Here is a 17,263-nt window from a genome sequence, read left to right on the forward strand (position 1 = left end):
GTGGACACAGAAGGAGGAGGAGAGGCTGGGATGAGTCGAAACAGTGGCATTGACCGATACACACTACCATGCGTAAGACAGATGGCTAATGGGATGCTCAGCTCGGTGCTCTGTGATGACCTAAAGGGGTGGAATGGACTGGGGGGAAGGGAGGCGATATATGTCTACTTATGGTTGTTTTGCTTTGTTGTATGGCAGGCCACCTCATGCAAAGAGCTGACTCATTGGAAAAGACCCTGATGCTGGGAGGGATTGGGGGCAGGAGGAGAAGGGGACGACAGAGGATGAGATGGCTGGATGGCATCACCGACTCGATGGGCATGAGTTTGAGTAAACTCCGGGAGTTGGTGATGGACAGGGAGGCCTGGTGTGCTGCAATTCATGGGGTCGCAAAGAGTCGGACACTACTGAGCGACTGAACTGACTGACTGACTGATGGCAGAAACCAAAACAACATTGGAAAGTAATTATCCTCCAGTTTAAAAAAATACTTTCTTTTAACTTAGAAAAAAATGTAGACCATTAAATAAAAGAAGAAAATAGCATTACATTTAAAAGTATTAATAATAGAAATCATCATTCAAAACAAAATTTTACTTTAGAAAATTTACTTAATTAAAATTTGTTTATACCTATGTTTAAAATAAAATTTTAATCATCTTTCAAGAAGAAAAATACAGTAGAGCATGGGTGAATAAGTGGGCAGTCCCCCTGGAGAAGGAGGAAGGTCAGGAAGAGTTTCTAGGGGAGGGATTACCCAGGACAGAGGTCTGGGAAGCTGGGAGGCTGCAAAATCCCATGAGACATTATGGTATTTTGAACACTAAGGGTTGTGGACTGTGTGGGCTGCACACTGGGAGATGAGTGTAGACAGGTAGGTGGGTTCATGGAGGATCTTTATGAGTTCATAGGGAATATGGAATTCTTCTGAGTGAGGTGGGAAAGATGGAGGATGGTGAATGGAGGAGTTAGCAGGCTAAGATTCTAGTACTGGCTGTCATCATTGAATTGAATCATGGTAGATAAATTACCTAATAATATGGTGAATATCAGTTTCACATGTATGAGAAGAGAGGGAGCAGAAAGAACCTAAGGGGTCCTTACATCTTTTGATCTAGGTATTGATAAGAGCTATCATTGCTGAGTGCTTATGATAGACACTTTATTTGCTTTGTCTCATTTAATCTTTGCAACAACTCTACGATAGATATGACTACTCCCCATTTAAAACAAGAGTCTGAGTTACAATAACACATCCAATAAGAATCTAGATTTGAACCTATATGTGTTTCTTTAAAGTCAATGAGGTTTTAACAGGATATTTTTGGCACTTCTTTAATTCTAAAAAAATTTAATTAAAATTTTAATATTTTAATAAAACATTATTAAGATTATTTTAGATTTTAATTAAAAATTTAGTAAAATTTTTAGGTGTAACACAGATCTTATTTGAAAGATGGTGACTGCTTTCTATCTTCTATTAAGACAGAGTAAAAATAAATGTGTTTCAAAAGCAGTACATCAATTGATTCCATTTAAGGGTAAAGAGCATTTATAGATAGTAGAGGCTATTAACCATAGTTGTGTTATGGGCATGATTTCTCTAGAGTTTTTTGATTAGTGAGAATTTTGCCTGTCTGAATTATTTAAAGTATTGTTCTTGCCAGATGTAAGCAGTTGAACAGGACAGGTACTTATGATTCTTTTAGATTCATGGTTTAATCTGGAAACCTCACCTAATAACCAAATCTGCATTTTCTGTGTCTCCTGCACGGAGGGCAGATTCTTTATGCACTGCGCCTGGGAAGCTGCCCCCCACCACTTGAAGGAATAGAAACTGTTTACCATAAGTAAGTCAGACAGAGAAAGACAAATATATGATATTGCTTATACATGGAATCTTAAAAAAAAATGGTACAAATGAACTTATTAAAAAACAAAGATAGAGTCAGATGTAGAAAACAAACTTATGGTAACCTAGGGGAAGGAGGAGGGGGCGTAAATTGGGAGATTGGGTTTGACATACGTGTATGTGTGTGCTCACTCAGTTGTGTCTGATTCTTTGCAGCCCCATGGCACACTACTATATAGAAAATAGATAGCTGTTAATAATAAGAACCTACTCTATAGCACAGGGAACTCTACTCGATACTCTATAATTACCTAAATGACAAAAAAACCAAAAAAAGTGTATATATATATGTATACGTATTACTGATCTACTTTGCTGTACCACAGAAACTAACATGATATTGTAAATCAACTATACTCCATGAACACTTAATTAAAGATTTTTTACCATATTGTTATCATCATATCATAACAGACGCTATAGAAAATGTTTTATGAAGATGGAAGACGGAGAGGATTGTTGTTTTAAATTACTTTAAGAAAATCTCTCTCATTTATTGTGACCAAAGTATGTAGTCTCTGTGTATATATATACCTCTTATCTTGAAGGAAAAAAAGACCTGTGAAAATTCAAACTTACAATATTCATAAATTAATAAATAACATTAATTCAGCATTTCTGAACTTTTAAAGATAGTTGTCCCTCTAGACAGAATTGAGAGTTCTATACACACAACCTCCCAGTGTTCTGATCTAAGAGTGTTTCCTTCGTGACTCTTAACATCTCTTAAATGTACCTCCTGGTCAGAAAGATATTGCTAAACTTTATTCTGTATAGTTTCTTTTACAAGAAAAGCGTTTTTCCTCTTTTAATGCAAGAGGACTTATATTAAATCTTGGAGGACTTCCATGGTGGCTCAGACGATAAGGTGTCTGTCTACAATGCGGGAAACCCAGGTTCGATTCCTGGTTCAGAAGGATCCCCTGGAGAAGGAAATGGAAACCCACTCCAGTACTCTTGCCTGGAAAATCCCATGGACGGAGGATCCTGGTAGGCTACAGTCCATGGGGTCGAAGAGTCAGACACGACAGATCGACTTCACTTTCACTTATAACATATCATGCATTTTATAAAAGTATACCTTATCAGTCTACCTGTTCTAAAAATTCCAGTTTGCCACTACAGTCTAAACACTTTCCGAATCATAAATTTGAATGTATACTTGAGTAATTTTGCATAATCTCAGCCCACTATTCCAGGAAGCTGGGTGAAGACAGGAAGAAAAACTTAAAACTGAAATGTGAAAAGTAAAGTAAGTTAAGTCGCTCAGTTGTGTCCGACTCTTTGTGACCCCATGGACTGTAGCCTACCAGCCTCCTCCCATGGGATTTTCCAGGCCAGAGTACCGGAGTGGGTTGAGATTTCCTTCTCCAGAGGATCTTCCCCACCCAGGGACTGAACCCAGGTCTCCTGCATTGTAGGCAGGTGCTTTACCATCTGAGCCACCAGGGAAGTCTGAAATATGAAAAGGCATTCCCAAATAACTAGACATGAAGTTTTCCCTGAAATTGTGAAATGCTCCACAATAATGCAGTTGGCAATTAATTTTTTTAGCTGCCTTAAGAGAAATTCACTTTTCTTCAGCCGCAATGGTTTGTCCTCTTTGATTATTCAGACACACATCTAAACAACTTTACCAGATTTCATTTGAATTATACTTGTCTTTTTCAGGCACATTAATTAAAGCACAGTTGAAATCCTCAGAGAAATGTCTTCAGCATTTCTTCTTAGAAGGAAGCATCTCTATGATGACCTTCTAGCATGTTACTCAGCTGACATTCAGATACATCTATTGCCCTTGAAAACTGTCCTTGAGGAAACAATATACCACTGATGAATGCAAAATACTAGCTTCCCCATTATTGTAAAAATCAAATTACTTAATGTCTAGTTAACCTCTTAGATACTGTTACACATTTATGTGTGCTAAGTTGCTTCAGTTGTGTCTGACTCTTTGAGATGCTACAGACTGTAGGCCACCAGGCTCCTCTGTCCATGGGATTTCTCAGGCGAGAATACTAGATCAGGTTACCATTTCTTTCTCCAGTGGATCTTCCCAACCCAGGGACTGAACATGCGTTTCTTACATCTCCTACATTGGTAGGCGGTTTCTTTATCCTTAGCACCACCTGGAAAGCCCACACATTTGTAAACAATCATAAATGAAAAAGAGGAATGATTATGTTTAAAATTTGGTCATTGAAGTTGCTAGGAATTTGGTTGATTCCATTTTCCCCATGCCCTAGTGTCAACTGCCAAAAATCTCACACACTGGTGATTGCTAAAGCATAGGAAACTCTAATAAAAAATGTTAGTGAAGTTATTAAACTATTACTATTCCTGCTGCTCTCTCATCTCCTCTCTTCTGCATTTCTTTCTTCTACCCACCAAATAGGCACATTGTCTGCAAATGGCCTAATCATTTTGCACAGCTTTATAATACCACTAAGATACGTTCAAAGCCAATGGAAATAGCAAAGTCCACAGAAAAGTGAGCTATTTACAATGCACATATACTAGAAACTGCAATTATGATAAATACAATAAAAATGTACTCAGAAGTATTGAATAAGACATTCAGGGTTTTAAAAAAATTCACTTTGATGAATCATCGAAGTGATGAAATTTACTGATCCCTTTTTTATACTATCTTCCTGCTACTCTCTGATAGTTCATATCTATTTCTTTATGTGTAGGTGCCTATCGAATTAATATTTGCAGGTAAGAACTTGGCATCTTCACTTGGATGGTGAAGGGATCTCTACACCAGTATTTTTGACAGATTGAGATATAATTCATATATTACATAACTTATCCACTTTCAGAGTGTAAGTCATCGTTTTTGGTTTTTTTTTTTTTTTTGTAAGTTCACATAGTTGTGCAACAATCAGCATGATTCAATTTATTTTCTTCTCCAATCCCAAAAGCAGTCACTTGCCACCCAACCCCAGCCTTGCTGCTGCTGCTGCTGCTAAGTCGCTTCAGTCGTGGCCGACTCTGTGTGACCCCATAGACGGCTGCCCACCAGGCTCCACCGTCCCTGGGATTCTCCAGGCAAGAACACTGGAGTGGGTTGCCATTTCCTTTTCCAATGCTTGAAAGTGAAAAGTGAAAGTGAAGTCGCTCATTCGTGTCTGACTCTTAGTGACCCCATGGACTGCAGCCCACCAGGCTCCTCCATCCATGGGTATTCTCCAGGCAAGAACACTGGAGTGGGGTGCCATTGCCTTCTCCAGGGGATCTTCCTGACCCAGGGATTGAACTGGCATCTCCTGCAGCTTCTGCATTGGAAGGTGGGTTCTTTACCTTTGAGCCACCTGTGAAGCCCTCATGTTTGAGACTGGTTCACATCAAAGAGATTTCTTTATCTTTTGCCATTGTGCTGTTTTTCTTGATTTTTTTATGCATTCTAGTCTTTTTGTTTAAACTTTAACATCATATTTAGGATAGCAGAGGCTGAGATTTTATGTCTCAAATTAGACATGCCTTTTCTTGTTCTGGGCTTCCATGATGGCTCAGTGGGTAAAGAACCCTCCTGCAATAATGTAGGAGACACAGGAGATGCGGGTTCAATCCCTGGGTCAGGGAGATCCCCTAGAGTAAGATGTGGCCACCCACTCTATTATTCTTGCCTGGGAAATCCCATGGAAAGAGGAGCCTTGGTGGGCTACAGTCCTTGGGGTCACAGAGTCAGACACTGCTGAGTGACTAAGAACTTTCTTGGTCTAGGCTGTTAGTGTGATATTTAGATTCTGTTTTTGCAGAGTTGAATAGGATTTGGTATTTGTTACTACTGTGGTTATTATAAGTGCACCACTAACTTCAAATTCCTCTATAATTACTTTGTATTTAAAATGGGAGCTGGTTTGCAGAATGTTTTCCTCAGTATCTGTTCCAATCTTAGTTGAAGTCTCTCCTTTATTCTATCACTCAGAGTGACTCTCTCTATGTGTCCCTGTTTCTCTTATACCATATCCTTCTGCTCTTTGTTCTTCTAAACCTATTAGTCTGGTAGTAGAAGGAAGTATGAGCTTCCCTGGTGACTCAGAGGTAAAGAGTCTGCCTATAATTCCAGAGTCGCAGGAGACATGGGTTCAATCCCTGGGGAAGGTCCCCTGGAGGAGGGCACAGCAACCCACTCCAGTATTCTTGCCTGGAAACACCATGGACAGAGGAACCTCACAGGCTGGAGTCCATAGGGTTGCAAAGAGTTGGACTCAGCATGGCAGGGGGAAGTATGGAGCTTTTCTCTGCCATGAAGCCTCAGTCTTAGGAAGCACTGTGTCTACAGACTCAGGTTATGTGACCTTCCTTCTCTGTATCCCTGCCATTCTCCCAGCTTTACTTACTGGCACAGCACATATTCCTGCCACTAACCCAGGAGGAGAGGATTTTTTTTTCTATTGCCCTCCATCAGCTGCAATGACTTGTTTGTAAAGCTTATGAATAGTCAGCTTGTATTCTTGGAGCACATTTCTACAAGTCATTAACAGTTCATTTTAACTAGAAGTCCATTATAATTACATATCTGGTCTCTCATGTTTCCACTAAGAATAAAAATACAACCTAGTTAATTCAACAACAACAAAGTCAACTCATAGTTTGAATGAGACTTTAATGGTGCCCTAAGGGAGAGTATTGTTTGTTGGCTTCGTTACCAGTTTAAGAACTTTATTCAATAAAGATGTTATTTAACCACTAAGTCATGTCCGACTCTTTTGTGACCCCATGGACTGTAGCCTGCCAGGTTCCTCTGTTCATGGGATTGCCCAGGCAAGAATACTGGAGCAGGTTGCCATTTCCTTCTCCAGGAGATCATCCCCAACCAGGGACTGAACCCGAGTTTCCTGCTTGGCTGATGGATTCTTTTTTTTTTTTTTTTTTAATTTTATTTTATTAGTTGGAGGCTAATTACTTCACAACATTTCAGTGGGTTTTGTCATACATTGACATGAATCAGCCATAGAGTTACACGTATTCCCCATCCCGTGGCTGATGGATTCTTTACCACTGAGCCACCAGGGAAGCCAATGAAGAAAGTAACTGCTGTTTCCATCTTCCCACAGCATGATAGTAATGTTTCCTCTAGACTCTTTTTCTTCCCATATACCTGCACCCCTAGGAGTTTTTTCCTCCTGTTAGCCCATAGTCAGCCTCTACCAAATTCTTAAAAATTTCTAGCTGGATCATTTTTACCACTGTGGAATTCTGCAGATTCTGCTTCAGATAAGGTAGCATTAGCTACCTTACATCAAATACATAAATATTTGTAGCGTTAGCTACATCACATCAAATAAGGTAGTGTGGCATTACTTGTTGTCTTTGGATTTCAGGTTAGTTGTTTGTCCTGTGACCTTTGCTCTATAAGTAGTTCAAGAAAAGATGTCAATTTGAATTTGCAGATTGTCCAGTGCTTTCATTTTTGTAGGATGGGCATAATTTTCTTTCCAATTTTCTCCATCCTAAGCAGGAGAGGGTACTCTACAATGTGTGAAATAATTTTAACACTGCAGGGTGGAGAATAAATATGGCATGACCAGACAACAGATGCAAGAAAACCAAGGAGTGGGTCTTTAGTAGTAGAAAGGTAAGTGGGTGATTGCTTAGACTAAGGTAGTGATGGTGGAGGCAGAGGTAAACTAACTTACTCAAGAGATGAGCAAGAAGTAAAAGTAACATGTTTAATTACACATTGAATAATGTAGAGAAGGAAGATGAAGACATTGTCCAAAATGAAGCCTCATTTCTGATCTTTAGGATAATGAGTCGCTTCCCTAGTGTCCAGTGGTTGAGAATCCACTTTCCAATGCAGGGGACATGGGTTTGAACCTTGGTTGGGGGAACTTAGTTCCCACAAGCTGTGGGGCAACTAAGCCAGCTCACCACAACTGTTGAGCCCACACACCACGACTAGGGAGAAACCTGCATACTGCAATGAAGAGCCTGCCCACTGCAATGAAAGGTTTCACATGTTACAAGGAAGATCCCATGTGCCACAACTAAGACCCCACACAGTCAAATAAATAAATTAGATAACTTAAAAAAAAAACAACTAAATGGAACATGATACCCTGGATTTAATATGGGAATAGAAAGAGGGCATTAATGGGAAAAAAACAGATGAGATAATGAAAAGACAGGAAACATTAGAAGACGATAATTTTCAGGGGGCATTATTACTCTGATTTTGTACATCTGGAATTTGAGTTGCCTTTGAATCAGTTGGAAGCTTTGAGTGGACTGTAGTATATAACTATGTAGAATTCAGAAGAGTTATCTACAAAATTAAAATTGTAAACCATTTTCTTGTAGTCCATGCTTCCTTGAAGTCACAGATACAGTATAAAATGAGAAGAACAAAAGGCTTAGAACAGAGATTGAAGGAACCACTTTAAGAAACACCCTACTTGTTCTATGACTATGCTCCAGTCATATAGACCCTCTTAGTTCATGGACTGCAGTGTGTTCTTGCTCACTCCAAGTCTTTGCATATGTTTTCTCTGTTAGGATTGTTGGTCTTAACTTCCACCAACTTTCCTTTCTCAAGGCCAAACACTTTTGCTAACTTCTATAGGGCTTCATGATTCATTTAAAAACGTCAGTTACTAGAATGCCTTTCCTCACTTTTTGCAAATCAATTTGTTCCACCCCATAATAGTTTAGGTCTCCATTACATTTTTCCACCCTGGTCTTCTTTATGACATTTTCACCTTAATTTCTTTCCTTTTTTTATTTTTTATTTTTTTTTATTAGTTGGAGGCTAATTACTCCACAACATTTCAGTGGGTTTTGTCATACATTGATATGAATCAGCCATAGAGTTACACGTATTCCCCATCCCGATCCCCCCTCCCAGCCCCCTCTCCCCCCGACTCCTCTGGGTCTTCCCAGTCCACCAGGCCCGAGCACTTGTCTCATGCATCCAACCTGGGCTGGTGATCTGTTTCACCATAGATAATATACATGCTGTTCTTTCGAAACATCCCACCCTCACCTTCTCCCACAAAGTTCAAAAGTCTGTTCTGTACTTCTGTGTCTCTTCTTCTGTTTTGCATATAGGGTTATCGTTACCATCTTTCTAAATTTCATATATATGTGTTAGTATGCTGTAATGTTCTTTATCTTTCTGGCTTACTTCACTCTGTATAATGGGCTCCAGTTTCATCCATCTCATTAGAACTGATTCAAATGAATTCTTTTTAACAGCTGAGTAATATTCCATGGTGCATATGTACCACAGCTTCCTTATCCATTCATCTGCTGATGGGCATCTAGGTTGCTTCCATGTCCTGGCTATTATAAACAGTGCTGCAATGAACATTGGGGTGCACGTGTCTCTTTCAGATCTGGTTTCCTCAGTGTGTATGCCCAGAAGTGGTATTGCTGGGTCATATGGCAGTTCTATTTCCAGTTTTTTAAGAAATCTCCACACTGTTTTCCATAGTGGCTGTACTAGTTTGCATTCCCACCAACAGTGTAAGAGGGTTCCCTTTTCTCCACACCCTCTCCAGCATTTATTGTTTGTAGACTTTTGGATAGCAGCCATCCTGACTGGTGTGTAATGGTACCTCATTGTGGTTTTGATTTGCATTTCTCTAATAATGAGTGATGTTGAGCATCTTTTCATGTGTTTGTTAGCCATCTGTATGTCTTCTTTGGAGAAATGTCTGTTCAGTCCTTTGGCCCATTTTTTGATTGGGTCATTTATTTTTCTGGAATTGAGCTTCAGGAGTTGCTTGTATATTTTTGAGATTAATCCTGTATCTGTTTCTTCATTTGCTATTATTTTCTCCCAATCTGAGGGCTGTCTTTTCACCTTACTTATAGTATCCTTTGTAGTGCAGAAGCTTTTAAGTTTCATTAGGTCCCATTTGTTTAGTTTTACTTTTATTTCCAATATTCTGGGAGGTGGGTCATAGAGGATCTTGCTGAGATCTTTATCAGAGAGTGTTTTGCCTATGTTCTCCTCTAGGAGTTTTATAGTTTCTGGTCTTACATTTAGATCTTTAATCCATTTTGAATTTATTTTTGTGTATGGTGTTAGAAAGTGTTCTAGTTTCATTCTTTTACAAGTGGTTGACCAGTTTTCCCAGCACCACTTGTTAAAGAGGAACATACCTCAACAGAATAAAAGCTATATATGACAAACCCACAGCAAGCATCACCCTCAAAGGTGAAAAATTGAAAGCATTTCCCCTGAAATCAGGAACAAGACAGGGGTGCCCACTCTCACCACTACTATTCAACATAGTGTTGGAAGTTTTGGCCACAGCAATCAGAGCAGAAAAAGAAGTAAAAGGAATCCAGATAGGAAAAGAAGAAGTGAAACTCTCGCTGTTTGCAGATGACATGATCCTCTATATAGAAAACCCTAAAGACTCTTCCAGAAAATTACTAGAGCTAATCAATGAATATAGTAAAGTTGCAGGATATAAAATTAACACACAGAAATCCCTTGCATTCCTATATACTAACAATCAAAAAACAGAAAGAGAAATTAAGGAAACAATACCATTCACCATTGCAACAAAAAGAATAAAATACTTAGGAGTATATCTACCTAAAGAAACAAAAGACCTATACATAGAAAACTATAAAACACTGATGAAAGAAATCAAAGAGGACACAAACAGATGGAGAAACATACCGTGTTCATGGATTGGAAGAATCAATATTGTCAAAATGGCTATTCTACCCAAAGCAATCTATAGATTCAATGCAATCCCTATCAAGCTACCAATGGTATTTTTCACAGAACTAGAACAAATGATTTCACGATTTGTATGGAAATACAAAAAACCTCGAATAGCCAAAGTAATCTTGAGAAAGAAGAATGGAACTGGAGGAATCAACCTGCCTGACTTCAGACTCTACTACAAAGCCACAGTCATCAAGACAGTATGGTACTGGCACAAAGACAGAAATATAGATCAATGGAACAGAATAGAAAGCCCAGAGATAAATCCACGAACCTATGGACACCTTATCTTTGACAAAGGAGGCAAGGATATACAATGGAAAAAAGACAATCTCTTAATTTCTTATTTAAAGAATACATTTATTTCATTTCTTTGGCTGCATTAGGTCTTAGTAGTTGTGGCATGCAGGATCTTCATTGCATCTTATGGGACCTTCCTTTGTGATGCACAGACTCCCTAGCTGTGGGCTTAGTTGCTCCTTGGCATGTGGAATCTTAGTTCCCTGCATTGCAAAGTGAATTCTTAACCACTGGATCACCAAGGAAATCCCATCACCTTAATTTCTTAATCAGCATCTATCTCCTTCCAGACTGAAAGCTTTATGATTGAATGTATTTATTTATTATCACCCTTTCACACCAATAATTGTGTTACTCAGACCAGAGTCTATCTCATAATTAGCATTCAATAAATATTTGAATAAATGAGTTTTTGTATGGCTAGTAACTGCTTATTGATCAGCTGACGTTGAGGACTAGGGCTCATCTGAAATGGATAAAATAATACTGAATAATTCCTGAAATATTATAGAGGAAAATGAGATAACATCCTTTTTAAAATAAAAGAATCTTTTATTTTATTTTGTACTGCAGACTCAATGGACATAAATTTCAGCATACTCCGGGAGATGGTGAAGGACAGGGAAGCCTGCTGTGCTGCAGTCCATGGGGTCACAAAGAGTCAGACATGACTTAGTGACTAAACAAGGACGTAGCCGATTAACAAACAATGCTGTCACAGTTTCAGGAGAACAGCGAAGGGACTCAGCCATACATATATATGTCTCCATTCTCTCCCAAAGGAGTTTTGAATGGCCCTTTACACACTGCTGTATTTAAAATGGATAACCAACAAGGACCTACTGTATATAGCACATGGAACCCTGATCAGTGTTATGTGGCAGCCTGGATGGGAGGGGAGTTTGAGAGATATCTTAATCATTAGCTTTGAACTCACTGAAACAGGAAAGAAGAGAGGAAAGTTGGGCGATAGAGAGGACAACATGGATAGTATACATTATTTTTTATGATCTGCTTAGGTAACCAGAATTTGGATAGTGAGGAAGTTAGGTGTGGATTAAAAATAAAGTCCTTCTCATGATTCATCTCTCTCTCTCTTCTTAATACTTCTTTTCTCAAATGTTTCTTATTAAAAGTGTCCATATCCTGGAGAAGAAGAAACAGTTCTAGAGAGACTTGGATATATTACCTATACTCTTCTCATTAGTTGAATCTAATTATTTTAGTCCTAATCAGTGCTTCTGTTTGGAGCCAGGAATTATTAAAGATTCATTCCTGTCAATACTTGCTGTTAATCTGGTATCATATCCCATCCTCTTTGCTAATGAGGTAACAGAGAAGAGTGTACAGAACTAAATGCATAAGGTCTAACAAGGAGTGTAATTATTGTACAATAACCTTCTCTCAGGAAGCAAAAAACAGATTTTGAACAAAGGGCAAGAAGCTTGGAAATCTTTGCTATGCAGTTACTATAACTGAACTGTGCAGCAGTTATATCACTTTTGTGAGGACTTTAAAAAATTATAACATAAATTGTTAACAAAGGAAGAAAAACATTGGGAGGAATTGTAAAGAAAATGCCAATTTATGGAATAAGTTTTACTATTTTTAACTTCATTGCAGTTAATGTTGCAGTAGATGATAATTTCCTTGCCTGTTGGAGACTCGTTTTTAAAAACTGTCTTCCAAAATTAGGTGAAATGTTATAACAGAACTTACTTTTCTTGAGCAAAGAGTTGAAATGATGGTTTATGAAAAGTGCTTATTAAACAAAAGAGGAATACAAAGTTTAAAATTTCAAGCTCTTAGAGACACCAGCATTCAAACTTTTCAGAGAAGAAACTGAACAGTTCATAAGGCTGTCAGTAAGGAATATAAAGAACCCCAAATTAAGCTAAATATGACTTTATAGCTTAATATCTATATTTAACTGCATGTAGGTGGTTCAGTAGGGGAGGTAGTCTATTGGTGCTAGAGTATCTTTAGGCTAATATTGTCTTTTTGCTACCCAAAAGAATATTATTCCAACCATGGTCCTTTCAGCAATTGCTTCAGATTCAAATCTTTTAGAGGAAAGGGGGAAGGCTTTACTAAATGAATAACAAAAATTTCTTTAACTGCTAATGCTCTAAGATGAAGACTTTGTCTTGTACAACTTTCCATTCCCTTAATCTTAAGGAAATGCTATAGAAATTATAAGAGCTCAAAAAATAGTTCTTCAATCAACTAAATGTATTGAGATAAAGTTAATTAGATAATTTAGCATTTTATTGAGGTAATGATATAATTGTACAATATTATATGTTTCAGGTGTACAACATTCTAATTCACAATTTTAAAGGTTATATTCCATTTATAGTTATTATAAAATATTGGTTCTATTCCTTGTGCTATACTATATATCCTTGTATCTTATTTATATTATACATAGTAGTTGAACCGTAAAGAAGGCTGAGCACAGAAGAACTGATGCTTTCAAATTGTGGTGCTGGAGAAGATTCTTGAGAGTCTGAAAGGAGATCAAACCAGTCAGTCCTAAAGGAAATCAACCCTGAATATTCATTGGAGATGAACTGACACTGAAGCTGGAGCTCCAGTACTTTGGCCACGTAATGTGAAGACCTGACTCATTGGAAAAGACACTAATGTTGGGAGAGAATGAAGATAAAAGGAGAAGACAGTGGCAGGAGATAAGATGGTGAGATAGTATCATCAACTCAATGGGCATGAATTTGATCAAATTCCAGGAGGTAGTGGAGGGCAGCCAAGGTCACTTTTATAAAACTTTACCAGAATTAAGCTTGATTTGTATAAGCGTTCTTCTGGCTGGTTCCCTTCTGGAAGAAGTATCAACCATGCTAGCCTGGGATTAATGTTAGGAAAAGGAAAGATGAGTCATCCTCAATAATATTCAAAATGGAAGTCCAAATTTTGAAAATAAATATGTTTGATCCCCAGTCATTTTCATTCTGAAGATCTCCTGGAAGCAGGTGAAAAATGATTATCACTTTCTGGGGACTGTTGCATCCAGTGACCAAATTGTTCTCCTAAGGCATATGGCCTAGGGGAAGGGGAGCTAGGGGAGGCAGTTTTTGTGATAAAAGATGCATCATTGTCAGATGGTAAATGGTCTGGAAAGGCAAAGACATAATATATATTTGTTTCAAGGGCTACCATGAATTCAGCTGCTCAGTAGCTCAAAAAGTGTCAACATTGGTGAACCAGGCCCAGGCATTTTGGAGACGCTCTGAGCATCAACGTCTCCATCGAGCCAGGAGCTTAGCTTCCTGTGGAGGAGTAAGGCATGAAGTTTCATCCAGAAGAATAGCTGCCACTTTTGTATGTATAACTGAGATGCCACTGGGATCAGAGTGGGTACATCCTTGAATGTATAATTCCCAATTGATAAATAATGCTTTTTGATCCGTTCCCACTACTAGTCATTGAGTCAAAATTAAACCACTTAAAATGAAATGTCAAATTAGAGTTCCATAATGCCTCCGTGGACCAGGCATTAAGTTTTGACCATGAGCTCAGGAGTAAGCTAGTAGCTGATTTCCTGCAGGTGTGTGCCTGGCAGCCTGTCAAGGAGGACACAAGTTTAAAACCCCAAAGGCTACTCCCAGATGGAGCCTGCCTCCCTTGCTAGAAGCTCTGGTTGTCAAAAACATCAGTTTTAGAGACTCATACCATACCCAGTACCCAATGTGCCCAATATGGTGCTGGACCTCCTTTTTGGTGATGAGGAACCAAAGACACAGCAGTCGTTCTTTGACTGCTGGATGGACTGAGCATTGTGAATCCATCCTTTCAGTCTTGAGAAGACTTACCTAGCAAATATGAGTTTTCTCAGGATTGATTAGCTACTCCTGGTGGCAGAAATATGATAACTCATCAGGGCTTATCTGGGCTATTGAGACTGAAATTTCTGACTTAACAGACAGAAAGACATTACCTCTATAATGAAAACTTTGAATTCAGAGGGAAGAATAACACTCCTACTCAATCAGGAAGCCCCTCTGGGGGCAAGTGACACTGGCACTTCTCTCTACCTGCAACTCTTCCTAGATTTCAGTAGGCTCCTTTGGTACTCATACGACAAGGAAGTACATGTGTATAACACACCAGCTTGTAGAAGCAGCAAAAACAACACACCGGGTCTCATTAGCCTTTCTCCTCCATCTGATCCCTGCCCCCAAACCTATCAGTGAGATCCAGACACCCCTTCTCCTCTGGGTCTGTGTAGGATGGAGACCATGGTCTCATACCTAACAGAACCATGGGAGACAGAATCCTTCCCTTTCCAATATTCCCCAGCATACTGAGGAAGTAGCTGAGGTTGATGACTAGTGTGAGCAAGGGAACAGGGTTGGAGAGAGAGAAAGAGAGCCTTCATGATCACGAGAAAGGCACATTTGTTTTTGGAGCCAGTCAAAAAGGCACTTCCGGTTTTGAGTGACTGTATCATGATTCAGCCAAAAGAACTTCTAAAGCTTTTACATCCAAAGCTCTCTGTTAGATTTAGAGCCTGCTTGACTCCTTCTCTTCCTGCCTGGAAGAAAGGGAACAACAACACACATACACCACTGAGGCAGCTTGTCTCTACCTTACTTCCTGGCGCTCAGCCTCGCTGAAACGTAAGATAGGAAGAGTTCTTGACTCTCCCATTTCACCCACTACTCGAGAGAGAGCATTTGCTATTGTATCCTGAGAGGGCTCCTCAGACCCCATAACCCAGTCCACAAAGAGGCATTGTTCTTTCAGCATCTCATCTTTGTCACTAAAACTCATACACTTGGAAGGGTCTGAGGTCTTACTCTTCTGACAAGCTAACAAGTTAGCCTGCTACAATTTCTTAGCTGCTAGCAGAAGATACACAGTTCCTGGGTTAGAGGCAAAGGACTTTATTACTCATGGCAGAGTGGAAAAGACAAAGCTTCATGTGTGCATTGGGTCTTTGCTCCTAAAATTGCACAGGGCCCAAGTGGATGCTAAACACAGTATTTGTGCTTGTGTCATAACTAAGGAACCCTGCACTGAGGAAACCCTAGTGCTTTAAAGAGGCTGTTAGCAGAACTGCCCAATCTTCATACTGCAGGGACACTTAATCTCTATTTTCTCGGGCTGTTTCCTATGCAAACATCCACCAAAAGAGAGTCCAGAACATTGACCTGAAAATGAGGTGTGCAGAGAGAGCCATACAGAACTGTCTCCCAAAACCTTTTCACCTGATACTCCATGGTTAAGAAGTCACTCTCAGAGATCAGTAGCTGGTCAAACCACTAGCAATTTTTCAAAAGGAGAAAAAATACCTCACAAAGATGAAATGGTTTCATCTCAAAACCTGGAAGAATTCTGCTGTGATCATTTTACATGGACTTATTACAAGCTCCATATAACCTGCCTTAGATCCTGTGGTAGGCGGAACAATCCCCCTCCCCCCTAAAAAAGATGAGTACACCCTAATCTCTGCATACATGCATGCTCAGTTGCCTCAGTGGTGTCTGACTCTTTGTGACCCCATGGACTGTAGCCCATGAGGTTCCTCTGTCCATGGGACTCTCCAGGCAAGAATACTGGTGTGGGTGGCCATACCCTTCTCCAGGGGATCTTCCTGACTCAGGGATCAAACCCGGATCGCCTGTATTTCAGACAGATTCTTTTACTGCTGAACCACCAGGGAAGCCCTCCTAATCCCTGGAACCTATAAATTTTTAACCTTACAGGGCGAGGGGAATTAAGGTTGCTCAAGCTTATAAAAGCATCATCCTGATCTCTGCCTTCTTCACATGAAGTTCTCCCTATGTGTATCCTATTTTTCTTTATTTAAAAGGACATAAGTCATATCTGATTAGTGAAAGTGTTAGTTTCTAAGTCATGTCTGACTCTTTGCAACCCATGAACTGTAACCCACCAGGCTTCTCTGTCCATGGAATTCTCCAGGTAATAATACTGGAATGGATAGCCATTTTCTTTTCCAGGGGATCTTCCTGACCTAGGGATTGAACCCTTGTCTTCAGTATTGCAAGCAGATTCTTTACTATCTTAGCCACAAGGGTCCAGCCTATTCTAGTATGACTTCATCTTAACTTATATGTACAATGACCTTATTTCCAAATAGGTTACATTCTGAGATACTGGGAGTTAGAACTCCACTATATACATTTGGAGGGGATATAATTTAATTCATTACAATATTCTCAGCTATCTTCACTAGTGACAACTTTGTGTAAAACTAGGGATTTAATGTTATTAATTGTGAATCCAATATCATTTTCTCCCACTAAAGAGTTCAGGTTTGTCAGATTGTCAGGTAATAATGTTTAATATAATAAACTACATGAAATGTTTAA

This window comes from Muntiacus reevesi, chromosome 1, assembly GCF_963930625.1.
Source record: "Muntiacus reevesi chromosome 1, mMunRee1.1, whole genome shotgun sequence".
NCBI classification, from domain to species: Eukaryota; Metazoa; Chordata; class Mammalia; order Artiodactyla; family Cervidae; genus Muntiacus; species Muntiacus reevesi.